Source organism: Ruditapes philippinarum, unplaced genomic scaffold (assembly GCF_026571515.1).
Source record: "Ruditapes philippinarum isolate M1 unplaced genomic scaffold, ASM2657151v2 ctg5443_1_1_1_1, whole genome shotgun sequence".
NCBI lineage: Eukaryota > Metazoa > Mollusca > Bivalvia > Venerida > Veneridae > Ruditapes > Ruditapes philippinarum.
In genome coordinates this window covers 79,283-101,997 of record NW_026854649.1, presented here as the reverse complement: position 1 = coordinate 101,997, position 22,715 = coordinate 79,283, and the positions used below count along the sequence as shown (strand labels likewise).

Below are 22,715 nucleotides of genomic sequence, written 5' to 3'. Positions count from 1 at the left end.
ACTTTAGAAGAAGCTGCCCGTCTAGCTGATTATTCTTTAACCCACAAAGTCTCATTTATAAATAAAGGGAAGTCCACACCCTCACATTTTAATTCCAAGTTCATTTCTAGTAATATATCTGGCTTATCTAGTCAGTCAAATACTCCCAAACCAAAGTCATCTGATGAACATAAAGGTCATAATCCTTTATCTCGTCCTACATGGCAATTATTGCAAAGAAACTGGACATCTTATTTCTGATTGCTTTACCTTAAAAAGGAGGCAACAGCAACGTGATGAGCCAAACCCACAGGTCTTTACCACTTCAAAGGTCTGAACCTCAGTCTTGTATTGATAATAATGCAATTTTGAAGGTCAAAGAACCAAAGTCTGATTCTATAATGGAGATTTATGAACCATTGTCCTTTCGGAAGGTTCCGTGTCACTTATCGGTGATACTTGCCCACCTACTCCTATTAAAATTTTAAGAGACACAGGAGCTTCTCAATCTCTTATTTTAGCAGATACACTGCCTTTTTCTGAGAAGACTTCTTCTGGATCTAGTGTCCTTATTCAGGGTATAGAGTGTGGTTTTTCTAATGTCCCTCTCCATAATATATATTTGTCCTCAGATTTGGTAACCGGGGCCAGTGGCTGTAGGTATAAGATCTTTCTTACCCTTTAAAGGTGTTCATTTATTGCTAGGTAATGACTTAGCTGGAGATAAGGTAGTGGTTAATCCAATTGTAACTGACACTCCTTGTGTGGATCAGATACCTGACCCCATTGAGCAGGAAATTCCTGACCTTTACCTTTCATGTGCAGTTACTCGAGCTATGGCTAAGAAGGCCATTCTAGAAGACAATTTTTGTTCAGATATTGACTTAGCTGATACTTTTATAGGTCAGTCTTTTGATAATGAAATAAATTTCTCTCTCACTCCTACTCTGCCTGAAACTCAGACAGATTTTTCAATATCTGACTTCTCTACACCAAGATCTAAAGATCAAGGTCATGATACGCTGTCAAGGTCACAGCTTATCCAGGAACAACAAAAAATGATCCTGAGATTTCAGTCCTTTATCAAAAGGCTTTTAGTGAAGATGAAGCTTTACAAGTCCCTGTTTGGCTATTATGAAAAGAATGGGATTTAATGAGAAATGGCGACCGCCCGATGTCCCTGCTGAAGAGGAGTGGACTGTTAATCACCAAATTGTGGTCCCTAAATCATATCGCCAGGAAATATTAAGCTTGGCTCATGAAACACCCATGGCAGGTCATTTAGGTGTTAATAAAACCTACCATAAAATTCTCAATCATTTTTATTGGCCTGGCCTTAAAGCACCGATGTATCTAGGTACTGTAAACCTTGTCATACTTGTCAGATGGTTGGAAAACCAAACCAGACAATACCTAAAGCTCATTTACGGCCTATTCCTGCATTTGATGAACCTTTTAGTAGATATTATTGACTGTGTAGGTCCATTACCAAAAACTAAATCAGGTTCTCAAGTACTTATTAACTATAATGTGTGCTTCTACGCGCTTCCTGAAGCTATTCCTTTTAAGAAATATTAAAGCCAAAACTATTGTCAAGGCTCTTGTGAAATCACATTTGTTGGTTTACCTAAATCAGTACAGTCTGATCAAGGGTCAAATTTTATGTCTGGTATTTTCCAGCAGGTCATGCATGAGTTAGGAATTACTCAATATAGGTCTTCAGCCTATCACCCTGAAAGTCAAGGTGCATTAGAGAGATTTCATCAGACTCTGAAAAATATGATAAGGTCATATTGTTTTGACACTGAAAAAGACTGGGATGAAGGCATCCATTTATTGTTATTTGCTGTAAGAGAATCTGTTCAGGAATCTCTTGGCTTCAGCCCTTTTGGATTAGTATTTGGTCACACTGTCCGAGGACCCTTAAAACTTCTAAAAGAGAAATTCCTGTCTGAAGATAACATATCTTTAAATTTGCTTCAGTATGTATCAGATTTTCGAAATAGGTTGACTAATGCATGTGAGTTAGCTAGGCTTAATTTAAAATCAACACAAAGTAAAATGAAATCAAGGTATGATGAGAATGCTCAGGAAAGAAGTTTTAACCCTGGTGATAGAGTACTTGCTCTTTTACCTATACCTGGAAAACCATTACAGGCAAGATACTTTGGTCCTTATACTATTGAAAAGAAAGTCAGTGACCTTAATTATATTATTAATACTCCTGGGAGGCGAAAGCAAAAACAAATGTGTCACATAAATATGTTAAAAGAATATTTTGACAGAGATAGCACAATTAGTAAACCTATATCTGTTGTAAACTCTGTTCCACAAAATCAATGTTCAGTTGAATCTAATAGTTATGAAAGTTTTGAAAAGTCTGATCCTGGTTCAGCAAAGCTTGAAAACTCTGATATTCTGAAAAATCTGGATGAAAAACTTGCTCACTTAGAACCGTCAAAACGAGATGAACTGAAACAGCTTATTTATGAATATGAACACTTATTTCCTGATATTCCCACACGGACTGATAAAATACATCATGACGTCATTCTTGAAAACTCTGAACCAATTAAACAACATCCATATAGAACAAATCCTGTAAAACAAAAGTACCTAAGACAAGAAGTTCAGTATTTATTGGATAATGACTTTATTGAACCAAGTCAAAGCAGTTACAGCTCTCCATGTATTCTTGTACCGAAATCAAATGGAAAATATAGAATGTGTACAGATTATCGTAAAGTGAACTCTGTAACAAAAACTGATTCATTTCCTATACCAAGAATTGATGACTGTATTGACAAAATTGGAAAAGCAAAGTATGTAACAAAGTTTGATCTTCTAAAAGGATTCTGGCAAGTTCCACTTACTGATAGAGCTAAAGAAATATCAGCATTTGTAACACCAGACGGCTTGTATCAATATAAAGTCATGCCATTTGGTATGAAAAACTCACCAGCAACTTTTCAGAGGCTTATAAACATGGTAATATCTGGTCTACACGGATGTGACGCATACATTGATGACGCAATCATCTACTCTGATGAATGGGAGGAACATCTCAAAACAATAAGAGCATTCTTCGACTGACTTAGTGATGCTAAATTGACAGTTAATCTTGCAAAAAGTGAATTTTGTCATGCAATTTTAACATTTTTAGGACATGTAGTGGGACAGGGTAAAGTAAAACCAATAGCAGCTAAGGTCAAAGCTATCTCTGAATTTCCTATACCAACTTGTAAAAGACAACTGATGCGATTTCTTGGTATGGCAGGGTATTATCGTAAATTTTGTAATAATTTTTCGGTTATTGCAGAACCATTGACAAATTTGCTAAAGAAAAGAAACAAATTCATTTGGAATGACAAGTGTCAAATGGCATTTGACAGCCTTAAAGCCATACTTAAGAGTGCACCAGTTCTCTTGGCACCAGATTTTAATAAAAACTTTAAGTTAGCTGTAGATGCTAGTGACATAGGTGCTGGAAGTGTATTGATCCAAGAATGGTGTTGACCATCCTGTTTGTTACTTTTCTAAAAAGTTTAATGAACATCAGAAAAATTACTCTACTATAGAGAAAGAGTGCCTTGCTCTTATTCTTGCTATTCAGCATTTTGAAGTTTATCTAACTTCTTCAAAGTTGCCTGTTGTTGTCTTTAGTGATCACAATCCCCTCACTTTCTTGCATAAACTTAAAAACAAAAATCAAAGGTTGTTGAGGTGGAGCTTATTTTTGCAAGAATATAGTCTTGACATTAGACACATTAAAGGGAAAGATAATTTGATCCCTGATGCACTTTCACGTGTCTAAAACTGTTATTTGCAGTATTTTAAATTTAACATTTATATGATATGATTGATTATTTTTTTTTGTTGTTGTTTGCTATTGTTTGTAATACACATATATATGAATGTATAAAATTGTTTAACATTTCTCCTATGTTATTTGTAAGTTACATTGTTTGGATTTATGTAAAAGAAATATTCATTTCATTCATATTTCTTTTTCTTGAAGAGGGGAAGTGTTATGTATGCAGCATATTGCATGTATATAATTTATATCTGACCAGTTGGTGTTTCCAGTATTGTCGTTGTTCTGTTTTAAGAACGTAAACTACATGTGTGTGCTAGAGCTTTCTTGACTGTTGTAGAAAACTCATGCATTATTTTAAGATAGAAATTTGACCGGAGTGGTCTTTATTGTTGAAGTTGCTAGATTATGATAGAACATAATAGACTTTTCTGGAATGTTCCTAGTTTATTATATAATACGGGATATTTTTCATTTGGGGGACCTTTTAAGTCATCAGTTACCTTTTAAGTCATCAGTTACCCTTTTAAGTCATCAGTATATTTGGAGTATTTTTCAACTTGGATATTAAGTGATTTATTGGAGCTTGGATTATTTTTAAAATAGTTTAAATTATTCTTGTGGATTTTATTGTGGGAATCTATTCTAAAGTGTTCTTGGATTTTACTTGGATTTAAGTGTGCTATTCAAAAAAGGATCATTCCAGGATCAGACTAGACATTTAAGATTTCATTTTTATTTGGACTTCAGGTATTTGTAAACGTAATTTGTTATTTTATTTTTCTTTGATAATTTTTCTGTAATAAATTTGTTATTGTTACTTGTTACAAGTTTGTTGCTGGCTTTTCTTTCTCGTTACGCCTGGCTCGTAACAAAATAACAAAGATATGGGCCAGACATAATTTTGCTGCAAGGTTATGCTGTGACCTTGACCTTCAAGGTAGCGACTCAAATGTTGTGTGCGCAAGTTGTCTCAATATGGTGATCATTTCTTTGAAAAAGTTGTAAAATCCAACTTCAAATAACCAAGTTAAGAGCTGGACACAATTTTTCTTCAAGGTCATACTGTGGCCTTGACCTTCAAGGTAGCGACCCAAATAGTGCTTGAGACACATTGTCTCAATATGGTGATCATTTCTGTGAAATAGTTGTAAAATCCGACTTCAAATAAGTAATGGGCCGGACACGATTTTGCTTCAAGATCATGCTGTGACCTTGACCTTCAAGGTAGCGACCCAAATGTTGCCCACAACACCTTGTCTCAATATGGATATTATTTCTGTGAAACAGTTTAAAATCTCACAAAGTTATGGGTCAACATGAATTCAGGACATACGTACAGGGAACACAAAAAAAAATGCAATGAAAAAGTAACAAAGGGCAATAACTCTGTAATTTCTTTAGAAACAATTATGGTTCTTATTCACTGCACTTCCTCTTATTGTGCTTGACCATTGAATTCCAACCAGTACTTTTCAAGTTATGCTTCTGACAAGGAAAAGGGCAATGACTCCTTAATTAGTCAAGATGGAGTGATGTTTTTTTGTGCACTGCACTGTATGAAGTTGTATTGAATTCCAAAAAGTGGTGTTCAAGTTATGCTGTGGACAAGAAAAAACAATGGAAAAGTAACAAAGGGCAATAATTATGTAATTACTCTAGATAGAGTTATGCTTTTTGTGCACTGCACTTACTCTTATTGTGCTTGACTATTGTATGAAATTGTTTTTAATTCCAACCAGTACTTTTCAAGTTATGCTCGGAATAAGGAAAAGTATCAAAGAGCAATACCGTATTCCTAGAAATGTTCGCGGATACAATATTTCACGTTTTTCACAACATCGGCATTTTCGCGGAGACAAACTTTCGCGGATTTGTAGTTAACGTGAATTCCGCGAATATTAAGTCGCTACGGCCTAAATTACAGCTTTTGGAGGCTAAGGTATAAACCTTCATGTATATTATGTCCAAAACATAAACAAATAATATCAAAATAAAATTATTCCCGGTCTCCGCCCTGGTATATGCGCATGCAGTATAGCCTATTTTCCAATTATGAATGTCACATTAATGATTCAGCAATTCATGCAATTCATGATTGACCTTAAAATCTATAAACTAGAACGAGTGTATTACTTAAAAGTAGCTGGAAATTTACCGGTTTATTTTTCGGTCCAGACGTCTGGATTTATATAACGGTAATGTCGTGCTACTTTAACAGTATCCGACTGTACATCGCTCTCATTATAATTTATCAATTTTGCACTTGATCGCTTTTGTATTTTTAACAAAGGATTACACCTACTTCAAGCAAATTAAATCCAAGTCATTCAATGTACGCAAACTGTAAATGCTTTTGAATACGCCGTGACTAGCGAATAACGTCAATAAACATGATAATTACTTATAATTGACATTTTTTCTTTCAGGGTCTTTTTGTTATGTGCATTATTGGTATTGTAATTTTGTCATTGCATATTAAACCCCGTATGTATCCACAAGCAAGATTATAATCATAAATGTCAAGGTCTTTATATTATTATTAATGATGTTCTTCCATTGTAAGATAACAGGAACTTAAATTTATTCAAATTTTGTAGCAACAAGAACTTTCTCTGTAAAGCATTAAAATTCGTTAAGGTATTTATATTGTATATCATGTTCTTACATTACATGATTGTTTACTGTATTGGCTATAAATGTATATTGTCATTTTATGCCAAATAAAGAATATGTTAGGTTATGTTATGTTATAATAAAAATTCTGCATGTTTTTGTTTATATTTGGTTGAAGCTAGAAACGTTCCCGGATTTGTTATAACTGACATATTTCGCGGCTATAAAGATTCGCGGAATCATGCCTACCGCGAAAAACGCTAACTTAAAATGCGTGAAATCTTTTCTAGGAATACAGTAACTCTGTAATTAGTCCAAATGAAGTTATGGTTCTTGTGCATTGCACTTCCTCTCAATGTGTTTGACCGTTGTATGAAGTTGTATTGAATTCAAACCAGTGGTTTTCAAGTAATGCTACGGACAAGAAAAAGCAATGGAAAGTATCAAAGGGCAAAAACTCTGTTATTACTTTAGATGGAGTTATGGTTCTTGTGCACTGCACTTCCTCTTATTGTGCTTGACCAATTTTATGAAGTTGTTTTGAATTCCAACCAGTAATTTTCATGTTATGCTCCAGACAAGGAAAAGTAACAAAGGGCAATAACTCTGTAATTAGTCAAGATGGACTTATGGTTCTTATGCACTGAACTTCCTCTAAATGTGCTTGACCATTGTATGAAGTTGTATTGAATTCCAACCATTAGTCTTCAAGTTATGCTCTGGACCAGGAAAATGCAATGAACCACTGGACCTACCGACCAACAGATCACCGAGTGACTCCTATATTCCCCCTCTTAACTGACTGACTAACATTCTCGTAAACTTTCAGGCCTACTGCTGAGGTCATAAACTTTTTGAGTTACATGCGACACAAGTTGAAAATTGTAAATTTTTACTAAGTCAAGGGCAATAACTCTTAAAATATCCACACAAAAATACCCAGGTGCACAACTACACATGCTGATCAACATTCCTGTAAGGTTTCATGAATCTAGGTTAATTACTTTTTGAGCTACGTGCGACACAAAAAGAGAACAGACGGACAGATGGATGGAGGGACAGACAAGGGTAAATCTAAATGCCCCCCACCCCCTATAGTGGGGGCACAAAAATGTAACTTTACCTATTGTTTTCTTAGTCACACAAGTGCCTATGGGTTTGTAGGACGGACAGACAGTGCAATTATCATATTATATGCTGCCCTTCAGTGGCATAAAAAGAAATACATAAAATGAAGAAAGAAAAAATACTTTGAGGTCAAAGGAACTGAATGTGTGTAAAAATGTCAAATAAGCTAGCAAATTAAAGTAAGATTAATCACCTTGAGCATATTTTGCCAGTAGGAAGTCTACACACCATTCTTGTTTCACACTAGCACTGGATGCACTGAACACATACTTCCTCTTCCTGTAAAACAGTAAATAAACTTTTATAACTCATTTCAAAGAGAACCAAGGTCATTAAATTATGTGATCTTGCTTGGTTCACATTCAATTTTGACATCAACACCCAATAAGTAAGATTTTCACGGAAGAAAAACCATTCATGCCCTTTAAGAAAAAATATTATGTTAGAGGTGTGACCTTGACCTTTAAACCAGTGTCTAGCAAGTGGCACATTGTCTAAATGTGGCTGACATAATATGCAGAATTGTTTCAAAATTTATCCATCAATGAACAAGAGCTGTCACTGAAAAAAGACTTCACAAAAGGAAACTTTGACATAAAATCAGCAATATATAATATAAACCAGACTGCCTTTGATAAATATCATTCCTAAAATTTCAATACAATTCCATTAGTAGTGTAGGAGAAATAGTCTTAACAGATTTTACTAACAAAATTCATCATCATAGGTCCATAACTGTGTGAAAATAAATCCTGCACAAAATCATGGCACATTATGCACAACTAGGCTTGGACAATACATGACACCATTATGCAAACAATTTCATAAAGATTCACTGAAATTTCCTTACTGGTTTTGGAGGTGAAGGATGGACAAAGTTAGTTAATTTACTGAAAAATCATGATACTATACATAATTAGGCTTGGTGACAAACAATCCTGTGAAGTTTCACTGAAATGCCTCCCACCTCCTCACAGCCGCTTTGGAGATGAAGCATGTACAAGCTAACTTTACCCGAAAATTTACCATGGAGGGTTTATAACTGTGCCCAAAAATTCAAGTAGAAAATCAAGATACTATGCACAACTTGGTGACAAACAAGTACTGTTTACTTTTCCTGAAATTTCCCCATTCCCCAGCTATTGGAGATGACGTGTGAGCAAACGTATTTTACTTGTAAACTGACCATTAAGGTGGACAAGCTTATTTTACTTAAAGATTGACCAGTATTTAGGAGCCATAACTGTGTCAAAAATATATGGACAAATCAAGACACTTTGCACAATTACACACTGTGACAAATAATCCTGTGAAGTTTAAGTGAAATCCACCATTGGTTCCAGAGATGTAGCATGGACTAGGTTATTTTTCTCGAAAATAGTTAATTTAGGAGCCATATTATTGTGCCACAAATATTCAAAACAGAAAATCAAGAGACTTACAATGCACAACTAGGCTTGATGACAAACAATCCTGTGAAGTTTCACTAAAATCCCCCAACAGTTTTGGTGATGAAGGACGGAAAATCTTATTTTACTCATGAACCATAAAGGGGCCATATCTGTGCAAAAAATATTCAAGTGGATAATGAAGATACTATGCACAACTAGGCATGGTGACAAACAATCCTGTGAAGCTTTACTGAAATCCCTGCAGCCGTTTTGGAGATGTACTGTGGCCCAAACCTTTTTTTTACTCAAAAAAAAGAAAAATTTTTAAGTCCATAAAAAAGGCAGTGCCCAAAAAAAAACAAGCAGGAAAAAACAAAAAGTATACACAACTAGGGTTGGGGAAAAACAATCCTGTTTAAAATGTCACTGAAATCCCACATGGGTTTTTTTATTAGCCCCCAACAAAATTTTTCTTTACACAAAAAATTTTAACATTAAGGGGTTTTACGTGCCAAAAAAAATAAACAAGCAAAAAAAAACAAGGTAAAATAATTTCATAACAAGGCCTTGGGGAGTTTGGGATTGGGGTTTAAAACTTTTTTTACCAAAAAGAGAAAAAAAGGTCCCTAACTTTTTGCCCGAAAAACAAGGGAAAAAATTTAAAAAGTATGCACCAAAATAGGGTTGGGGGTCAAAAAAAATCTTTTCAAATTTTCCCCTTTTAAAAACCCCCAACAGTTTTGGTGATGAAGGACGGAAAATCTTATTTTACTCAATAAGTTTACCTTAAACGCAATTTTGGAGATCTATCATGGACATATTATTTTACTCAGAATAAACCATTAAAAGGCCATATTTTTGCCCCCCCCCCCCCAAAAAAAATAATCAAGCAGAATATCAAGAGTATGCACAAACTATGCTTGGTGACAAACATTCCTGTGAAGTTTCACTAAAAATCCCCCCCCCCCCCAGAGGTTTTAGAAATGGAGCACTGACAAGCTTATTTCACACGCAAATTGAACATGAAGGGGCCATCATTAAACTGTGCAAAAAACAAAAATCAAGCAGAAAATCAAGATACTATAAAGGGGCAACAACTGTGTTAAAATAAGCGCACTGCCAGGTGGAGCATTATATGCCCGAAAAGTGTTGGTTTTTTTAAGTAAGGTCGATGAAGCATTTTGTAAGACATGGGAATATTTCATAAGAATATCATATTATGAATAACTGTGGAAAATGAAGTAGAGATAAAAGATACCATTTAGAATGCTTCCTTTTATTCCTGATGAGCATAACTTTGTCACTCAGTTGTAATGTATAATGTATAAATGTAAGTGGTGTTGGACGGACAGATTCTAAAGGATCTTCTGTTTGAGAATGCATTTTGTTCCAGACAATCCAGCACATCTTGTGGTAAGTGTAATATGTTTCTAAGGTACCACAGCTGTAGGTCTCTATGTTAGTGAATACAAGATCAATTGTAGAATTATGATCATTTGTTGGTCCATATTTTACAGCTGTAGGTTGATTAATACTGAAGTTATTGAGTGGAAACTGTTTTCAGTTTTAAGGTAATTATGACCTTGACCTTAGACCTTGTGACCCAAAAATCAATAGGGGTTTTCTACTCAATATTGACTGACACCCTATGAAGTTTGAACACTGTGGGCCAAATGGAACTTAAGTTTTGCTCCAGAAACCACAATTTTCAGTGTAAAGATCATTGTGACCTTCATCTTTGTCCTTATGACTCTAAAATCTATAGGGGTTATGTATTGGACTGGCTGCTCATTCTATAAAATTTGACAGCTGAAGGTTATTAATACTTAAATTGTTGAGCAGAAACTGTTTTCAGTTTTAAGGTAGAGTGACTTTGACCTTGTGACCAAAAATCAAAAGGGGTCTTCTACTCAATACGGACAATCATCCTATGAAGTTTGAATATTGTGGGCCAAATGGAACTTAAGTTATGCTCGGGAAAGCAAATTGACGATTCAACTATGGGTCACCTGTGGTCAAAAACTGGATCACACTGCTCAAATATGGAAAACCCTTGTTAACACTCTAGATAGTGGTCACATTTTTGACTCAGTTGGTCAGGATGGTTGTCTAGGTAATTTTTGTTTGTTTGCTAAAATATGGAAAAACCTAGTTAACACTCTAAAGGCCACATTTTTGATTCAACTGTCATGAAACTTCAAGATGATTGTCTGGATAATTGCTCAGATGAGTTTGATGAGTCAGATGAGCGATCTAAGGCCATCTTGCCCCTCTTGTTCTATTTTTAGCTCCTGTGACCTAGTTTTTCATTCATTATGACCCATGTTGAAATTCATCTGAGCAATTACTTAGCATCCTGACCAAGTCTGGTGACAAATGAGTCAACAAAAGCTGTCACAGGAGACAGTGAAGCTCAACTAATTAAATACTGGACTCAGTTAGGAAGACTAAAGTATGAAAACGAATAGAACAAGCAAATTCGTTGAATTTATATCCCCCGCCGAGTACTGGTTATTATTAACACAACAACTAAAAGACATAAGGCTTTATTTATCATGGCATAAACAGTAATAATCTTTGAACTTGATGAATATTCAGGGCAATAACAAAGCCATAACTTTGTGTTAAATAGTAATATCTGGAAATGCCAATGAAATGTATGCATACTACATAACTAAATCAAGGGCCATAAATCTGAGTTGTAAGTATCTGACCGGAACAAGGCGACGATAGTATGCACATCTCCTCTTAGTATCCCATAAAGTTTCATTGAATTCCAGCCAGTAGTTACAGAGAAGTAGCACAGAAACGAATATTGCTCTGGTTGTATACTGCCTAAGTTATCAAGGGTCATAACTCTAAGTTAAAATGTCTGACCCCAACAAGGCACCAATATGCGCATCTCCTCTTGGTATTGAAGGTTCCAATAAAGTTTCATTGAATTCCTGAGCCAGTAATTGCAGAGAAGTAAGCGAGGAAACGAGTATTTTTCTATATGGATACTGCATAAATAATCAAGGGCCATAACTCTAAGTTAAAGTGTCTGACCCCAACAAGGCAATGATATGTGCATCTTCTCTTGGGATTGAAGGTTCCCATAAAGTTTCGTTAAATTCCAGCCAGTAGTTGCAGAGAAGTAGCACGGAAACAATTTTTACTCTATATGCATACTGCATAACTAATCAAGGGCCATAACTCTAAGTTTAAGTGTCTGACCGGAACAAGTCGATGATATGCGCATCTTCTCTTGGTATTGAAGGTTCCCATAAAGTTTCATTGAATTCCAGCCAGTAGCTGCAGAGAAGTAGCACGGAAACAAATTTTACTCTATATGCATACTGCATAACTAATAAAGGGCCATAACTCTGAGTTAAAGTATCTGACAGGAACAAGCCGACGATATGCGCATCTCCTCTTGGTATTAAAGGTTGCAATAAAGTTTTGTTGAATTCCAGCCAGTAGTTGCAGAAGAGTAGCGTGGAAACGATTTTTTTCTCCATATGCATACTGCATAACTAATCAAGGGCCATAACTCTGAGTTAAAGAGTCTGACCGGTACAAGTCGACGATATGCGCATCTCCTCTTGAATTCCAGCCAGTAGTTGCAGAGGAGTAGTGCGGAAATGATTTTTACTCCATCATTTTATGCAATTTTTTACTACATAACTTAGTAGTTATGGAGATACAAGCTTACAAACAAAAACTTAACCAAGAATTTATGAATTGAAAAAGAGGCATAATTATGCAAAAAAGTAAATCAGAGTTATGGGACTTGTGCCAATCATCTTAGATAATTACAGACAACAAGAGTGTGAAGTTTCAATCCATTCCCTTCAGTAGTTATGGAGATACTAGCTTACACTAAAAAACTTAACCAAGAATTTCTAAGTCGAAAAAGGGGCATAATTATGAAAAAAAGCAAATCAGAGTTATGGGACTTGTGCCAATCATCTTAGATAATCACAGAGAACAAGTGTGTGAAGTTTCAATCCATTCCCTTCAGTAGTTATGGAGATACCAGCTTACACGCAAAAACTTAAAAAGAATTTCGAAGTCGAAAAAGGGGCATAATTATGTAAAAAGCAAATCAGAGTTATGGAACTTGTGCCAATCATCTTAGATAATCACAGAGAACAAGTGTGTGAAGTTTCAATCCATTCCCTTCAGTAGTTATGGAGATACCAGCTTACACGCAAAAACTTAACCAAGAATTTCTAAGTCAAAAAAGGGGCATAATTATGAAAAAAAGCAAATCAGAGTTATGGGACTTGTGCCAATCATCTTAGATAATCACAGAGAACAAGTGTGTGAAGTTTCAATCCATTCCCTTCAGTAGTTATGGAGATACCAGATTACATACAAAAACTTAACCAAGAATTTCTAAGCCGAAAAAGGGGCATAATTATGAAAAAAAGCAAATCAGAGTTATAGGGCTTGTGCCAATCATCTTAGATAATCACAGAGAACAAGTGTGTGAAGTTTCAATCCATTCCCTTCAGTAGTTATGGAGATACCAGCTTACATACAAAAACTTAACCAAGAAATTTCTAAGTCAAAAAAGGGGCATAATTATGAAAAAAGCAAATCAGAGTTATGGGACTTGTGCCAATCATCTTAGATAATCACAGAGAACAAGTGTGGGAAGTTTCAATCCATTCCCTTCAGTAGTTATGGAGATACCAGCTTACATACAAAAACTTAACCAAGAATTTCTAAGTCGAAAAAGGGGCATAATTATGAAAAAAAGCAAATCAGAGTTATGGGACTTGTGCCAATCATCTTAGATAATCACAGACAACAAGTGTGGGAAGTTTCAATCCATTCCCTTCAGTAGTTATGGAGATACCAGCTTACACTAAAAAACTTAACCAAGAATTTCTAAGTCGAAAAAGGGGCATAATTATGAAAAAAAGCAAATCAGAGTTATGGGACTTGTGCCAATCATCTTAGATAATCACAGAGAACAAGTGTGTGAAGTTTCAATCCATTCCCTTCAGTAGTTATGGAGATACCAGCTTACATACAAAAACTTAACCACAGGGACGCCAACGCCGACAAATGGGTGACTGCATTAGCTCGATTATTCTGCGAATAGTCGAGCTAAAAAGTAAAGAAGTTTTAATATTTTTAAAGGGAGATAAATCTGAAAATATTGCTTCAAGAGTTATGAACCTTTGCATTTAAGGTCTGGTTGATAATAGGGAATATGTATTTGAAGTTTGAGGTAGATACCTTTCAAACTAAAGAAGTTCTAGTAAACAAGAGGTGGGGAGCATAAAAATAACATTTTCAAGTAAAAAATCTAAGTAAATGGGGAGATAATTCTTGAAATATTGGTGCTAGAGTTATGAAACTTGCCGCATAAGATGTGGTTAATGATAAGAAACATATAGTTGAAGAATGAAGAAATAAAGAAGTAACAGTAAAAAATAATATTTTTTAAGGAAAATGTTCAAGAGGGGGCAACAAATCTGAAAATATTGGTGCTACTGGTTGGGGACCACCAAAACCATGATCGCCAAAATGCTTAATTTAGTATTTTTTTATGTTTAGTGGTTGTCAGTCACTATTTTATCAACGATAAATGCATGTTTCTTCCATAATTGTGTAAATAAATTTATTTCAACCTTCGTAAATGATAATTTTTTAATGTCTATTAATTTTCATAAACGGTGACGTTAAAATAAATTTAGGCATCAAGAAAGCAATGCCTGACCTCATATACAAGCTGTAATCATTTGCAGAGTAAACAAAAGAATATTCAAAACTTCAGCATTTGTTGCTGAAATATTGTATATCATCTTAAAAATAAAAAATTAAAACACCCAAGCTTTTATCTGAATTAAATCACATCATGTACATATCTGTCCGGACACATGGTACTGTAGTGTAGACAATTTAGGTAATTTTGATACTCTCCTTGACGAGCCTTAGATATAAGTGTCAATAAAATTAAAAATTAACAAACTAGTTTGTTAGTTTGGAGAAGAACCTAGCTGTACTGTGTCAAATTTGTAGGTTTCTAGGTTTGGCATTATGAAATCTGTACGGAAAAATGTTCAAAAAGTGTCCGGTTGATGGTCCCCAACCAGTAGAGTTATAAACATTATCACATAAGATGTGGTTGATGATAAGGAACATAAATTTGAAGTATGAAGTTGACCCCTTAAGAAATAAAGAAGTAACAGTAAGAAATTATATTTTTAAGTAAAATTCTAAGTTTAAGGGGAGATAATCTGACAATATTGGTGCTAAAGTTATAAACTTTGTCACATACAATGAAGTTTTTCATCGGAGATGACCAATGTTCAAACTCATCCCACAAGCATCTAACCTAGACAAGCATCCTCACCAGGTTTGAAGACAACTGAGTAAAAATGTGACCAATAGAGTGTTAACAAGAATTTTCCATATTTGGCAGTGTGACCTAGTTTTTGACCCCAGGTGACCCACATTCTAAACTGGCCTAGAAATCATAACAAGAGGGCCATGATGGCCCTGAAATCGCTCATCTGTATATAGGCCCCGGGGCGGGGCAAATTTTAACCCAGGCGCTTTTATTTGAACAAACTTGGTAGACACCCATTTAAAGATGTTTCATAATAAATATCTAAGCTCTAGCAGCTCTAAGAAGATTTTTTATACTATGCACATATAAGGAAAAACAATGACCTCCCCTCCCCTCTGGGCAGGGCCAATTTTGTCCCCAGGGCTTTTATTTGAACAAACTTGGTATACTGACTCACTGGAAGATAATTCATGCTTAATATCTAAACTCTAGCTCTTTGGGTTTTTTAACAGAAGATTTTTTAAGTTTTTACTATATACATACATGTGTATAAGGAAAATCAATGATCCCTGGGGCGCCAATTTTAATCCCAGGGCCCTTTTTGAACAAAAATGGTAGACACCCATTAGAAAATGTTTCATGCTAAATATCTAAGCTCTAGCTCTAAAGGTTTTTTAAAAAAAGATTTTTAATTAATACATAAAGGGAAAAACAATGACCCCCTAGGGTGGGGCCAATTTTGACCCCAGGGCTTTTGTTTGAATAAACTTGGTAGACACCCACTAGAAGATGTTTCAGGCTTAATAGGTAAGCTCTAGCTATTTGGGTTTTTTTAAAGAAGATTTTTTAAGCTTTTACTATATACTGTATAAAACAAATAAGGAAAATCAATGACCCCCGGGCAGGGCCAATTTTGACCCCTGGGCATTTATTTGGACAAACTTGGTAGATACTGACTAGATGATGTTTCATGCCAAATATTTAAGCTCTAGCACTTATGGTTTTCCAAAAGAACATATTTTAAGTTTTTTCTTTCGGTTGCCATGGCAACCAGAGTTATACTTGGAATTAAATTCTTTGAACAATTTTTAAAGTTGACTACCAAAAGAACATTCCTGTGAAGTTTGCATGAAATTGACTTAGTGGTTTATGAGGAGATGTCGTTCACAGTAAAAGTTTACGGACGACGGATGGATGGACGCCGGACCAAAAGCAATCACAAAAGCTCACCATGTCACTTTGTGACAGGTGAGCTAAAAAAGTTGCAGATCAATTTTTAGGATATTTGAATAATAACAGTAGCCACTAGAGACTTAACAATATTTTTCTATTTTTAGCTCCTGTGACCTAGATTTTCATCCAAGATGACCCATGTTCATACTCTTTAAAGCATTTACATAGACATGCATCCTGACCAAGTTTGATGACAATTGAGTAAAAAAAGTGACCACTAGAGTGTTTACAAGGTTTTTCCATATTTGGGCAGCGAGACCTAGTTTTTGACCCGAAGTGTTCGATATTCGAACTTGACTTACAAATCATCAAAACAAACTTTCAGAACAATTTCCAGGATATTTGGATCAAAACATTAGCCAGTAGAGTGTTAACAAGATCTTTCTATTTTTATCTCCTGTGACCTTGTTTTTCATCCAAGATAACAAATGTTTGGACTCATCCAAGCAATTACCTATAGACAAGCATCCTGACCAAGTTTGATGACAATTGAGTGAAAAAATGTGACCACTAGAGTGTTAACAAGGTTCTTCTATATTTCTGACGGGGTCTGAACTCAAGCCATCATTAGATTACTTGTCCGACGGTTAACCACTCGGCCATGCCGCCACTTAAAGGATATTTGGATCAAAACAGTAGCCACTAGAGTGATTATAAATTTTTTTATATTTTTAGCTCCTGTGACCTAGTTTTTCAACCAAGATGACCAATGTTTGAACTCATCCCAACAATTACATAGACAAGCATCCTGACAACTTAATTTAGTTTAATGACAACTAAGTCAAAAATGTGACCAATAGAGTGTTAACAAAGTTTTTCCAAATTTGGGCCGTGTGACCTAGTTTTTGACCGTAGGTGACCCATATTCAAATTTGACATAGAAATCATTAAAAGAAACTTTCAGACCAATTTCAAGGATATTTGGATTAAAACAGTAGCCACAAGATTTTTCTACTTTGAGCTCCTTTGACCTAGTTTTCCATCAAATATGACCCATGTTCAAACTCATCCGAGCAATTACCTAAACAAGAGGGCCATGATGGCCCTAGATCGCTCACCTGAATTATCAAACTCATCCAAACAATTACCTAGACAAGCATTTTGACCAAGTCTCATGACAGGTGAGTCAAAAATGTGACCACTACAGTGTTAACAAGGATTATCCATATTTGAGCAGTGCGACCTAGTTTTTTACCCAGGTGACACATATTCAAACTTGACCTAGAAATCATCAAAACAAACTTTCAGACCAATTTCCAGGATACTTGGATCAAAACAGTAGCAACTAGAGTGTTAACAAGATTTTTCTATTTTTAGCTCCGGTGACCTAGTTTCACATGCGATTTCGAACTCATCCAAGCAATTACCTAGACAAGCATTCTGACCAAGTTTGATGATAATGGAGTCGAAAATGTGACCACTAGAATGTTAACAAGGTTTTTCCATATTTGGGCGGTGTGACCTAGTTTTTCATCCAAGATGACCCATGTTCGATCTTGACTTAGAAATCATCAAAACAAACTTTCAGACCAATTAACAGAATATTTGGATCACAACAGTAGCCACTAGAGTGTTAACAAGATTTTTCTATTTTTAGCTCCTGTGACCTAGTTTTTCATCCGAGATGTCCCATGTTCGATTTATTCCCAGCAATGACCTAGACAAGTTTCCTGACCAAGTTTGATGACAATTGAGTCAAAATTGTGACCACTAGAGTGTTAACAAGGTTTTTCTATTTTTAGCTCCTGTGACCTAGTTTTTCATCCGAGATGACCCATGTTCGAACTCATCGGAGTTATTACCTAGACAAGCATCTTGATCAAGTTTGATGATGATTGATGCAAAAATGTGACCGCTAAAGTGTTAACAAGGTTTTTCTATTTTTAGCTCCGGTGACCTACTTTTTCATCCGAGATGACCCATGTTCGAACTCATCCAAGCTATCAACTAGATAAGCATCCTGACCAAGTTTGATGATGATTGATGCAAAAATGTGACCGCTAGAGTGTTAACAAGGTTTTTCTATTTATAGCTCCGGTGACCTAGTTTTTCATCGAGATGACCCATATTCGAACTCATCCGAGCTATTATCTAAACAAGCATCCTGACAAAGTTTGATGATGATTGGGTCAAAAATGTGACCACTAGAGTGGTCACAAGGTTTTTCTATTTTTAGCTCCTGTGACCTAGTTTTTTCATCAGAGATGACCCATGTTCGAACTCATCCAAGCAATTGACTAGACAAGCATTCTGACCAAGTTTGATGATGATTGGTTCAAAATGTGACCACTAGAGTGTTCACAAGGTTTTTCTATTTATAGCTCCTGTGACCTACTTTTTCATCCGAGATGACCCATGTTCGAACTCATCCGAGCTATCACCTAGACAAACATCCTGACCAAGTTTGATGATGATTGGGTCAAAAATGTGACCTCTAGAGTGTTCACAAGGTTTTTCTATTTTTAGCTCTTGTGACCTAGTTCTTCATCTGAGATGACCCATGTTCGAACTCATCCGAGCTTTCAACTAGATAAGCATCCTGACCAAGTTTGATGATGATTGAGGCAAAAAATGCGACCGCTAGAGTGTTCACAAGCAATTGTGGACGGCCGGACGGACGACGGACATTCATCGATCCTAAAAGCTCACCCTGAGCAAGCTCAGGTGAGCTAAAAAGCATCCTGACCTAGTTTGATGACAATTGAGTAAAAAATGTGACCACTAGAGTGTTAACAAGATTTATCTATTTTTAGCTCCTGTGACCTAGCTTTTCATCCGAAATGACCCATGTTCAAACTTATCTGAGTAATTACCTAGACAAGCAATCTGACCAAGTTTGATGACAATTGAGTCAAAAATGTGACCACTATAGTGTTAACAAGGTTTTTCTATTTTTAGCTCCTGTGATCTATGTTTGAACTCATCTGAGCAATTACCAAGACAAGCATAATACCTGACAAAGTTGGATGATGATTGAGGCAAAAATGTGACCGCTAGAGCGTTAACGAACAAATGTGGACGGACGACGGACGTTAAATTCAACGATCCTTGATGATGTTCAGATGTTGAATTTTTAATTTAAAACGCAATTTCTCCATACAGATAAATGTATAACATGTATCTATATAATATCACTGAATTTTACAATAATCTAAGTGAAATGTCATGCAGATGTTACTTTTTAATTATGTTACAATCGATTTTGATCCAGGTTTTGTACATGATTGAGGTATGTATATATTTGCTTTGTCTACCATTAAATGACTTAGGTCCAAATTCAGTTAAGTACAAAAATTGGCTGGATGGACAACATGGATTTTGCCATTTCAATATCAACCTTCTTTATAATTATCAAGCGGTGATAATTCACAAAATATTTAAAATATAAATTGCTTATGGCTATAATTTAGTAAAAGAATAAAGAATTACTGTTCCAGTATTTAAACTGTCTACCATTAAATGACTGGTCCCAATTCATTTTGATAATTTATAATAACAAGAGCTGTCACAGAAAGTGACAAATGCCCCCAAAGAATTCTAGCTATAAACCACCTATTACATGTTAAGTGTGGTGGTAAATATTGACAAAGTTCGAACCCCAGCAATGACCTTTAAGTTAGATAAAGAAACCTGGGTCTTATTCACAACACAATGTCCATCTATGGTGACTTCATATTTTTAAATAAAAATTGAAACTTTCATGGAAGTTACAGAGCGGACACAACAACCACCATTTATATGTATATAATATAAATATTGAAAAAGTTTAAACCCCAGCAGTGACCTTGAACTAAGGCATTCGAACACGGGTCTTAAGGGCAACACATCATATATTTATGATTATTTCATATGTGAAATGAAAAATATAATCCTTTCATGCATATTAGTTTCAGAGCAGACACGACCATCTCTGCCTATATGTATATTAACATCAAAATTGACAAAGTTTGAACCCCACAGTGACCTTGACCTGAGTCGTAGAAACCCGAGTCTAGTTCGCGACACACCATACATCTATGATTAATTCATATGTGAAAGAAAAATTAAAATCCTTTCATGCATACCAAAGTTTCAGAGCTGACATAATCACCACCTTCTATATTTAAACAAGAGGGCCATGATGGCCCTTAGCGCTCACCTTAAGGAATAGATCTTAAAAGTACTTTTCTTTTTGGTTTATAAAATTCTTTAGTGTCATTTAAAGGTTAGTGTCAAATGTAAAGTATTTTTGGCCAACAGCAACAGGAATGCAATTAAGTGTATAGAAACCTCTTTTTTCTTTTCTTTAAAGTACAGGTTGCTAAAAATACACTCCCTGTAGTGTGTTTACATCATAAAAATTTTAACAATGACATCATAATTAACAAGACGAAGTACAAATTTGGATAATACTTCAATAAAAATGGGTCAAAGACAAAAATGGCTGGGTTGCATTTTTATACCAAATAACATGACTCATGAGGCTGTGATGTTACAAAAATTTGCTACTATTGACCATTAATGTCGAACATTTAACTAAGTCGGTAAACAGGAAGTGGATAAGCGACAGTCCTGAACTTGGGACCACGTGTAAATGCAGTCACAATACCAAATATCAGGAGGCTGTGATATGTAGTTGCTGAGAAAACTGTTACGGAAATTTCCTTCCATTTACAATTAATGTCGAAAATTTAACTAAGTCAGAAAACAGGAAGTGGATGAGCCACATACCTGAAATCATATCCCATGGTATGTGACTACATGTTAATGCTGTATACCAAATATCAAGAGGCTGTGAGTTGCTGAGAAAATTATTATGAAATATTCCTACCATTGACCATTATTATGAATTGAACTTAAAGTCAGTAAACATGAAGTGTAAGGGTGTAACGATACGCTCACCTCACAGTGCCCATGATACGATACATATCACCATACGGGTTGACTAAAGAAAATTGTCTGTATTTTTATCCATTTAAACTTTATATTTTCACAAAGATGTATTCAGCAAAATTAATTTAAAGGTGTGATGTAACAACATTATGTTTTCTATTGACATTTTGATAGTTAAACTTCAAGTAAAACGCTAAAAGATTTAAATTAATATTTACTGAAGCTTGGAGAAGTAAAATACCTACAATAAAAATATCATTCAATATAGAAGCACAGGAGATAGAAACATCACATTTGTATTGTCATATGTAAGGTGATAACTATTTTGGATAAATTACTCAAGTTTAACTAAACAAGAGGGCCATGATGGCCCTGAGGTCGCTCACCTGTATATAGCCCCCCCCCGGCCCAATTTTTACCCAAGGGCTTTTATTTGTTTATTTGAACAGACTTGGTAGACACCCATAAGAAGATGTTTCATGCAAAACATCTAAGTTCTAGCTCATTGGGTTTTTTAAAAGAAGATTTTTTAAGTTTTTACTATACACATATAGTTAAAAACAATGACACCCCTCGGGCAGGGCCAGTTTTGACCCCTGGGCTTTTATTTGAACAAACTTTGTAGATATTTACTTAAAGATGTTTCATGCTTAATATCTAAACTCTAGTTATTTGGGTTTTTTCAAAGAAGATTTTTAAGTTTTTGCTATGTATATAAGGAAAATCAATGACCCCCGGGGCGGGGCCAGTTTTGACCCCAGGGCATTTATTTGAACATACTTGGTAGACACCCATTAGAACATGTCTTATGCTAAATATCTTAGCTCTAGCTCTTTGGGTTCTTTAAAAGAAGATTTTATAAGTTTTTACTATATGCATATAAGGAAAATCAATGACCCCCCGGGGCGGGGCCAATTTGGACCCCAGGGCTTTTATTTGAACAAACTTGGTAGAATTTCACTAGAAGATGTTTCATGCCAAATATCTAAGCTCTAGCTCTTACAGTTCTTTAAAAGAAGATTTTTTAAGTTTTTACTATATGCATAAAGGATAAATCAATGACCCCCCCCCCCCCCGGCAGGGCCAATTTTGACCCCTGGGCTTTTATTTGAACAAATTTGGTAGACACTCACTAGAAGATGTTTTATGCCAAATATCTAAGCTCTAGCTCTTACGGTTCTTTAAAAGAAGATTTTTTAAGTTTTTACTATATGCATATAGGGAAAATCAATTACCCCCCAGGGCGGGGCCAATTTTGACCCCAGGGCTTTTATTTGAACAAACTTGGTAGACATTCACTAGAAGATGTTTCATGCCAAATATCTAAGCTCTAGCTCTTTGGGTTCTTTAAAAGAAGATTTTTTAAGTTTTTACTTTATGCATATAGGGAAAA

The 22,715-nt window shown here is 35.3% G+C and overlaps 1 long non-coding RNA gene across 3 annotated transcripts in view; it reads right to left on the bottom strand.

Moving 5' to 3' along the window:
• The window catches only part of LOC132740665 (uncharacterized), a 101,682-nt gene that overhangs the window by 4,908 nt on the left and 74,059 nt on the right, over positions 1-22,715 (bottom strand). For all 3 annotated transcript variants that reach the window (XR_009627187.1, XR_009627188.1, XR_009627186.1), the window contains one exon: positions 7,731-7,816. This is a non-coding gene — a long non-coding RNA (uncharacterized LOC132740665). The remainder of the gene's footprint in view (positions 1-7,730; positions 7,817-22,715) is intronic.